The sequence below is a fragment of the Cupressus sempervirens genome, chromosome 7, assembly GCF_028749045.1.
Source record: "Cupressus sempervirens isolate cs-2001-9-10 chromosome 7, ASM2874904v1, whole genome shotgun sequence".
NCBI lineage: Eukaryota > Viridiplantae > Streptophyta > Pinopsida > Cupressales > Cupressaceae > Cupressus > Cupressus sempervirens.
Window position 1 is genome coordinate 202,021,736 of NC_143124.1, and position 10,402 is coordinate 202,032,137.

A 10,402-nucleotide genomic window follows, 5' to 3' on the forward strand; every position below is an offset into this window, starting at 1 on the left:
CAAATCCCTATGTTTGTTCCATATATATATATATTTCTTCTTCCAAATCACAATGGAGAAAATTCATTTTACAATCAAGTTATTCTATATGCAAATCTTAAGTAGCCATAGTACTTAAAACAATACAAATAAAAGTCATTTCAATCACTGGAGAAAATATATCATAAAAAATGCCCCTTTTCTGCATGAGTCCTTTTACAACTAACCTAGATTTAAATATTTTTGTAGCACCATCCTCCTCTTTCAACTTATAAACCCATTTATTTTGTACAACCCTTTTGCTTGCAAAAAACTTACATAGCAGCCAAGTCTGATTTTTTTAGCAAGGACTCCATTCTTCCTATCATTGCCACTGAATCTTTGTATTCACCTGCATAACTTCATCATATCCTTATGGTTCACCAAATTTTGTTAATAAAATAAAGAGGGATAAAATCTTTCTGGAGGTCATTTTAGCCTTGTTGACCATCTAACATTCATTAGGTTTAGTGGTATATGTTGTTGTTTTGGTTGTGGACCATGAGAGACCACAAGAACATAATCTATTGGAGTATCATCCAACACTACATAATCATTGTCTTTCTTCTCATGTTGCTACAACAAACTTTTTGATGATACTTTATCATTGAATATGCCATCCTACTTCTTATAATTTTATGATTTTAAAAATCTCAAAGTCTATATCTATATTTATCAATGCCATATCCAAAAAATATATTTTTATGACTTAGATTCTAACTTGGTCCTATTTTTAGAATTTGCGTATGCAAAAGCTTCACAATTGAATGTTCCGAGAAAAATTAACTCACTTTTTTACCCACCCATGCTTCCTCTAGAATACCACAACACAAAGGAGTAGAGGGACATCTATTGATTAAATAAAAAATAGTGTTTACGACCTTTGCCCACATGTTTAAGGGCCTCCCAATATGCAATCACATAAATAGTGTTTACGACCTTTGCCCACATGTTTAAGGGCCTCCCAATATGCAATCACATACTTTGCACATTTCATTATTGTCCTATTCATGCATTTAACCACTCCATTTTTTTGTGGAGTCCTTGGAATAGTTTTCTACCTATGAATACCATTAGTGGAACAATAATCTTCAAAATCTTTGTTGCAACACTCACCACCATTATTATATCTGAGACATTTAAATCTTTTAATGGTCTCATTCTCAACCAAGCTTTTCTATTTTTAAAAAGTTTTAAATACATCATATTTTCATCTAAGGAAATGAATCCATACTTATCTAGTTGTGTCATCATTTAATGTATCATAATATAGAGAGCTACCAAGGGAAGATATGTCATATAGCCTTGATACATCTATATACATGAGCTCTAATTTCTCAATTTTTTTTTCCTTCCCACTCTTTTAAAAACTAAATCTCTTTTTCTTTCCATACACACAACTTTCATAGAAATTCATATTAACACATTCGTACTTTAGACTATTGACACTTTTTCTTTTACCCTAACCCTAAGCCAATATTACATTACTTATGTTGGTTTAACAAGTTAACCCCACAACATATGAAAACTGTACAGTACATTCCTGATCAATCACCACAAATCAATAGGGGGACTATGCTGTAGAGCCCCTAAAGGTCCTGAGAAACTTGAAACCCAAATATTATATAATTAAGTTCCTTTGTATGTAATAAGGTCTTGTGTTTCCAATTTTGATGTAATAAAACCACATAGGATCATAGGATGTGATAGTTCAACTTATAAAGTCAAATTGTTCAAATATTGTCAATTGTGCAAAAGTTGCCAGTTGGGTCAAAATTATCAAATTTGTGAGACCAAGGGAAGATTTCTATTATTTTGTAATTTTTTTCCTTAAATAATCAAAATGTAGTAAGGTTTGGGTGATAGGATAGTTAGACAGGTAAAGTTGCTAAAAGTTGTGAAATTGCAACATAAGTTGTAAGACAACTTTGCAAAGTCATTGAAAACTTGTCAATTAATGGTAGCTAATTTGAAGGTTAATTTTTGGGTAGTTGATTGGTTGAATGAGTCTATGGAGGCATACTTTTTCTTGAGACAAGGGGAGTGCTAGGAAGAATGTAAGTTTTGGATAAATTGAATAAAGCATTAAATTGTTTCCTATAAGTTGTATGACATTTTAGGGCATTTCTTATATGACAAAAGTTTTATCATGCCTTATTTGGATTGGATGAATGTTGCAAATTTTATAACCCTTCTCTAAGGGATATTACAATCTATTTTGAAGTTACTTAAGTAATTTTCATGTACCATATTGATTGATTGTGTAAAAAGGCATTTTGTTGAACAATTTTGTATAGTTTGAGATTCTCAATGGAAACATAGGCTCTCCCATTTTAAGCACCTAATTTTTCTCATGGGATGGGTTTGAAATCATATATTATATTTATACATACTAACATTGTTGCAAGGAGAAGGCTTTGTGAATGGTGATCACCAAAATTCAGACAAAAATGCATGGTGAATGGTGAGATACCCGATGCATGGTGAAGGTCTGAGAGGTATACCGTAATGAGGGTAAATTTTATGTTGGGAAGTGTTAGGGCATGATGTTTACATGGTGTTAGAATCAATTTTTGAATCGAGAAGTCATTAGAAGATATTGTTTGAGAAAGTCTAGGTTTTTAGGCCTAGAAGTGAGGTTTTGGTAAATCACTGGTTAGATGAGCATGAAAGCCATTAAAACTTGAAAAAAATCCTTTGATTAGGATCATAATACAAGTTTGTGTCATGGTGTGGAGTATTCGAGTGAAGTATTTTCAATATGACCCCTTCGTAAAATGGGAAGTTATAGTCTAGACACTTAGTCCAAAGGAGTCATAGTTGATTTTAGAATATATTACATGACTATGAAAAGGGTATCTGAGTATGTATTTTCTTTCTTGGTGTTTGGAAAATTTTGGTGAACAACTAGAAATACTTGATTGAAAGGGCTACTGGGAACGAGATTGTAATGTTTCTTGAATATGTTGGTGTGTGATCACTTGCAGAAGAAGTATAGACCTTTGAGTGAAGATGCATAAGGTATTTTGAAGCCCTTTGAATTATTGGAACAAGTCAATGAAGGTGGGATCCTTATTTAAGGGTGTTGGTGATGCCTAGTAAAGAAGGAAGAGTGATAAAACCTTAAGGATTGAGACATTAATTATGTCATTTAGTTGGATTATTGGTTTGGTCAATTTTGGAGGTCATTGTGCACATTTAGCATTTGGAATCTAAAGGAGATAAAAAAAGTCTTCTAGTGCATTTGGATAGCAATGGTGGGCATCAAATGTGAGAAGCATCAGTGTAACTTCCAAAGATATCATGTAATGCCTACCCCTAGTTGACTTTTCAGATTTGTTTTGTTGGATTCTTTTATGTCTGTTCTATGATTATTGGTACTCGGTCACTAAATTAGATTAAATTTATTTCATATTCAATTGATTTATGTGATGAGTTACTTAGTTATTTCATGTCTTCAAGATTATTTCGATGATGTTACATGTATGCTCATATAGTGATTTTAGTTATTTCATGATGTTAGTTAGAGGAATGATTTATATGCAGTTCTTTGGTTACTCCATACTTGCATGTGTATGGTGCACATGTATGTTTTACTTTATGATTGATGTTTTTGATGTGGTTCAGATAGGGAGTCATTGTCACCTGCTAGTCAGGATCTACATGATCCACCACTTCTTGCCATTGCATGTTTAGTTTAGAATATATGAGTATGTACATCCATGGATTTTATGCAGATTGTAGGTACTAGCTATCAACTTCCTTGAATTACTAGGATGAGCATACCCTATCACAATATCCCAATGGTATAAGTGGGGAGATAATTCTTGAGTCCAAATCCTAACCTAAGCCAATTGTCCTAGAAATTAGGGCAAGTATCTGCATTGTTTATCCATTTGCATTCGTCAAGTGATGTGAATTCATGATTCTGACCCTGGAGTTTGATTTTGTTCTTTGTCTTCAGTTAAGTTGTCATATTTAGTCTTGTGGGTATGGTGTGATTTTCAGTTGTAATTAAATCAAATTAAAAGATAATTTATTGATTTAATTTAATGAAAATTTTATAAAAAAATTCAATATTTAATTATATTTAATTAATTTAGAAATTACTTAAATAAAATAATTAAATTTAAAATATTTAATTAAAGTTCTAATTTTGACATATTTATAGTTATTTAATTTAATGATAATTATTTATGAGTTTCATTTTAATAATAAACTCTAAATAATATTATTAGTTAGATTAATAAATATTATATTAAAAGCATTTGATGATTTAATAAGAGAGAGAAAGAATTGATTTAATAAAGAATATTTTAATTAAATTGTAAATAGGTTGCACATGAAAATTAAAATATAATAAAAGTAATTAAGGAAAAGGGGTTTTGCATGATTGTACAATCGAAGCCCTAATTTGGGGAAAAACTCTTTATTAGGAAATTAGAGTTCATTTCTCCATATCGAGATTTGGAGGAGCCAATTTCTGAGAAGGATTTTAGAAGAAAGGGAATTTTTTTTTATTTTTTTATTAGACTATAGGAATCGGGTGCAACACATTCAGAAGAAAGGGAATTGCTTGCGAGCTTCATGCTCGTTATTTTAGCATCATAACCATGTAGGATCTTGTGGGAATTTGAAACCCTTGTTGTGATTCTATTATTTTTCATTTCTAAATTGTCTGCAAACAAATGAAGATTGAAACCCTTATTTGATGAAATTTTGGGAATTCGTATTTAGCAAGTTTCCTTTTTAGGGAAGTTTCTATTTTTAGCAGGTTTCCATTTCGAGAAAGTTTATGTTTTTAGTAGGTTTCCATTTTTAGCAAGTTTTCATTTGTGGAAAGTTTTCATTTTTAGTAGGTTTTTGTTTTTGGAAAGTTTCAATTTTTGGCAGGTTTCCATTTTTAGAAAGTTTATGTTTTAGCAAGTTTCTATTTTTGAAAAGTTTTCATTTTAGCAAGTTTCCATTTTTGAAAAGTTTCCATTTTAGTAGGTTTACATGTTTGAAAAGTTTCTATTTTTAGTAGGTTTGTGTTTTTGGAAAGTTTCCATTTGTAGAAGATTTCTATTTTGGGAAAAAAATCATTTGTAGAAAGTTTATGTTTCGAGAAAGTTTCCATTTTTAGTAGGTTTCCATTTCGGGAAAGTTTTTCCAAAGTTTAATAAATATAAAATTATTTTGGTAGTCATTGATAATTGCTATTGTTAATAATTTAAATAAGTATTATAAAATTTTTAAATTTAATTATTTGAAAATTTGATTTATTAATTTATTATTTAAATATAACTTTAAAATAAATAAAAAATAAAAAATAATAATTGGGAGAATTAATGTTTTCTTTTATAAGCTTGGATGTTAGATATATGAAAATGATTTGTAATACTAGGAAATTTTTATTATTTGAATACCTTGGTCATTATAATATTTTGAGAAGATGAAAATGTGAACCTTGATTGTAATCGAAAACTCTATAAACTGCAATACTTAGAAACGAGAACTGAAATCCTGTTTGTATACTGAACTCTTATGTTTGAAGAAAACCTAACGAACTATGAAAAAAAATGTTTAAAAGACTCTGATGAGATGTGTGTGGTTTTTCATTTAAAGTTTTATGTTTAAACGACTTTTTATTATTTGTTGAGTGTTGAGACTCATGCGGACTCGAGAACTTTAGCGAATATGTAATACTTGAAAACGAAAATGAAAACTTGAAAACTTATAAGTGAAAATTAAACTTTTGTGTTTTCAAAACCTATTGATTTATGAAACTAACATTGCGATGTACTTTTTATGATGCGTGGTATTTCATGTTGGGTTTTGAGATTGACTTAGTGGTTTGACTAGTTAAGATGTTTACTAGAGACTTTGAGAGTTTTGTTCTATGATGGTGTTATGGCTTATTTTGGTTATGATCTTTTATACCCAATCATGGTGATGTGTCATTTGTGTTCTATGATGAGCTTGATCAGATGTTTTGTTATGCTTTCCAATTTTCTTATGTAAAACTGAAGTGAATGGTATGACTTTTTCGATATAACCTTTAAGTCTTCGATCAATTATCTTTGGATTGTTTTCTAGTTTCTTGTTTAGGATTGAAGTGATTATTGTGATTTGTTTTTGGTGATGTCATGTGATGTCATGGATTAGTATATGTGTACTTGATTTTGGATCAATCTTGTTAAGATGATTGTATTGGTGAAATCTATGATTTTGATCAATGATATTTCAATGCTTTCCAGTTGCTTATTTAAGAACTGATGTGTGGTTTATGATTGTATGAGATCTTCTGCTTTTGTTGAGCTTAGGGTAGGTTATTTGTATGCCATGTTGGGAAGTGGCTTGCAATGGAGGCCGGAGCCCTAAGAGGCTGCTTGGGTAACCCATTTTAGGTTGTTTAAATAAGTGATAACATTTCATTAAATGTGTTTAAAATGAATTAATAAGATATTAGTGCCACATAAAGTCACTAGGGGGTGGAGTCTTGAGAGATTTCTAGGGTAACCTTAGAGTTGACTCATTAGTATGCCTTGTCTCTACAAAAGGATACTAATGCCGCATAGAGACACTAGGGGGCTGAAGTTTAGCGAGGCTGCCAGGGTAACCTTAGAGTTGGCTTATGCGATGACACTTGCCCACTTACATAGTAGATTTCCTATGTGGCACTCAGCTTCATCATAGGGCTTCTGGTAGCCGCACAGATCAGTCACTGTTGGATTTTTTCCTTGTGAAGATGGATACCTAATCTTTTCCATGATGTTTCCTGCTTTCTTCTTCTTTTGTTGTGCTTGTTCTTTTTTGGACACCGTTTGGTGCTCCGTTTGTTTGCTTTTTTTCCTTGTTGTAAGCTTCCAGTCCCATATACCCACGCTGTGGTCTTTTTTTGGACATTAATATATTTATCTTATCTTATCCATCTTATGTGTCTTGCTGCCTCTGGGTTTAGATGATACTTGTCTTTGTACCCTTTGAGATAGTTTTCTTTCAGGTATTTCCTGACCTAGATGTTGGTTATGACTTGTGTTTTGATATACGTATGAGACTTGAGTTTATCTCCTCAGTGCGGTGGGAGTGGGCCATTTAGGTTCTACCAGGTCGGGTGGTAATGCATTTTTCTTATACCATTGAGATCTGACCATTGGATACCATTGTTGGATTTGCTTGTGCAAATGCTCCTTTCTTTCTGATCTTATATTTCTCTTGGATGGTTATATCATGTTATATTGTACTTGATTTATCATAGATCTTATGAGATGATGCATTTTATATATGTTGTATATTCTTTGAACTTTTCATACCTTGTGACTTGTACATCGAATGATTAAGCATTTCAGAGTATTGCCAAGTGGCATCTTATAGGATTGTATATTGTTTAAATGGATTTGTACTTATGATTATTCCATGATGTGGTTTTGGTTGTGTTAGATTTATTATTTAATTAAACTTAAATGTGATTCAATTTCATGGGACCCTTAGGAGATGTAATATATTTATGATGATTGTATGTATGTGAGTTATTGCTTCCACCATTTTATCTCATTGTTATTATTGCTTCCACTGTATTATCTGTTGTTGGTTATTATCTTTCAAAAAAAAAGTTTGACAAACTTAGTGAAACTTTAGATTAATTTCTTTTGGGTTCCCTAGTCGGGTGTACATATCATCAGGTGCAGGGTGTGGAACTATTGGTAAATTTCCTACCCTATCTTCCATTTCTCTCTTTCTCTCTTGGTTTTTGCACATTTTTTTTATAGGAAACAATGAGCATACAATGCAATCATCTGTCATTGTCATCACATCGATTAGTGAAATGATACAAGTTCTCTAAACTATTAGTTTAGGTAAATACCATGTGTCTTAAATGAAACATATGTGTTATTTTTGCAAGGAAAGTGCATACATTGTATGATAGAATTGCTTACGTAGGAACAATATAGATAATTCAACATTTGTGCTTGTTAAAAAAAAAAACTTTGAATAAGTAATGCATTTGTAATGTTTGATCATTTTCAATATCTGAATAAGTTCATTTAAATAGATGGATATTTATATTTGCATATGCGTTTTGATTTATTTGCATCATTTTTTCATTGATAGGTCATAGATGCGGTCTTTGATTATGTGGGAGAACCAACTCAAGCCCCTAGTATATTTCCATCACTTGACCTAGATTAAACATTAATACCTAAAGGGTGTAGGTTATATCTTATTACTTTGTCATGACCATTTTAAAGGATTTTTCCTATCATAATATTAGACATAGATTAGGATTAGTATAATCGTATTAATTAATGTTATTAATATTGTTAATTATTTTTTGATTAATAATGTTTGTGAGCGTCTAAACTCTTTTGAGTTTAGGCATATAAGATTTCATTTCTCTATATATTGTTGTATAAGTCGATTTTATATCTAATATTTGTTTGATAATTTTATTTATTGCATTCTATGTTCTCTCATGCATGATTCATGTAGATTCACATGTATCTAACTAATGAGGAAATGTAATAGATAAAAGTGCACAACTTGTATCTTTATACCTTTCTTTATACTTTTTTGGACTTCATCATAAATACCCTTTTGTAGAGCTCAATTTGGTGTCTTTGGCACATGAATCAATCTCTATCTTGAGCCCATATCTCTTTTTCCAAATATTTAAGCATGAGCAACCTAATCCTCTACATTTCCTTCTAAACTTGAGTAGAAGCATGTTATTCAACCTTCTCAATGGACTAAGCTACCCCACAATATATTGTCAAATTGATTGAACCTGTAAATCTATTGCACCTAATTAGCTCTTCCAATACATTTGATCATTAACTTATTATCCAACATAGAAAACACATAATGTATTTATATTAAATCATAGATCATTATCAATGTATTGAAGAGTATGTGGGAAAAAGGTTTACACATATTGGATGGTCTTTAATTCACAATAATTGCTCTAAAATACAAACATTCCATTATTTCAATTTTTTGGTATATGAGTTTTTTAAGTTTCTAAAGGCTTTGATCACTAGCAAGGTGTTCCAAGGTTTCCTATGTATCATACAACAAATACAACTATACTTTTTTACTATAAAGCTAATTTAATGATAGTCAAATAAGGAAGAAATTATAATATTTATTTAGTGATGGTTATAAAAGGCATAGGTACAATGTGTATTTAGTGATAGGTATATTCATTAAAAATTGTATCAACTATAAATATGACCATATTAAGTATGTAATATGTATTCAGTGATAAGTATACACAATTTGTATCAGTAGTACATAAAGATCATACTATAATTTATTCATTTTCATCAAAACTTTTATAGAAAACTAGTAACCAAAATTTCAAATTCAACCAATATTGTCAAAATTTTGTGTTGGTGGATTTCACAATGGTATTTCACTATCCTTCACTTTTGTATGGGTGGATAGGGTGATCTATGATGATTGGATGAGATGATAGATAGAATATTGATCTTCAACAATTGAAATTTAAGAAATTGCTGTGATGTGGAGCGTAATCAGACTCAAAGGTTTATTTGGCATGATTTTCTCCCCATATTATTTCTATAGGCATTTGGGGGTAGTGCCTCTACGGGGCCTTGGGGTAATGCCCTAGGAGCGCTCCCTGTCGTAGTATAGGGTGGGGTTGAGGGATAACACTCCACAGGGGTTTTTGGGGGCAGCACCCCCAAAGCCAAAAATGACCTTATATTGTAAAAGGTGTCGGCTACTATTTTTCTATTGGATGAATTATTCTAGCCCTAATTTTGTAAGCAGTAAAAGGCTTGTATAAAAAGGCTTAGGATTAGGGATTTTGAAAATGTAATGGTGATATTGTAGGTTCTTGTAGTGGTATTGAGTTGTAAGGGGTTGTAGATTGTAATCATTGGATAACAATAATATTGGACTTGCTGTTGGTGGATGTAGCCTAGGGATTGGGTGAACCAAGTTAGATCTTGGTGTCTTGTGTTCTCTTCTATGCGATTATTATTTTTTGATATTGTTTATATTTGCATGTAACTATTATTTCTGTCTGAGGTTAATCCTAACAAGTGGTATCAATGTTAGGTTGGTCATTATTTAAAAAAAACAAAGCTAGACTATCACCATTTTTTTTTCTTTTTTAGCGATCACCTATAGGAAGGTCTCATGGTTGAGTGGGAACAATGGCATACGAGGGTAAGATAAAGGTGGAGAAGTTTAATGGGAAGAACATTCAGTTATGAAAGATGCAAATGGAGGATTCTTTATCAGAAGGATTTATGGAAGCCATTGGAAGGAAAATCCAAGAAATAGGGAACTACGATAGATGAGGACATGGATAATTTAGACAAAAAGGCACTTGGAAGCATTAGATTATGCCTGGCACCATTGGTGACATTTAACA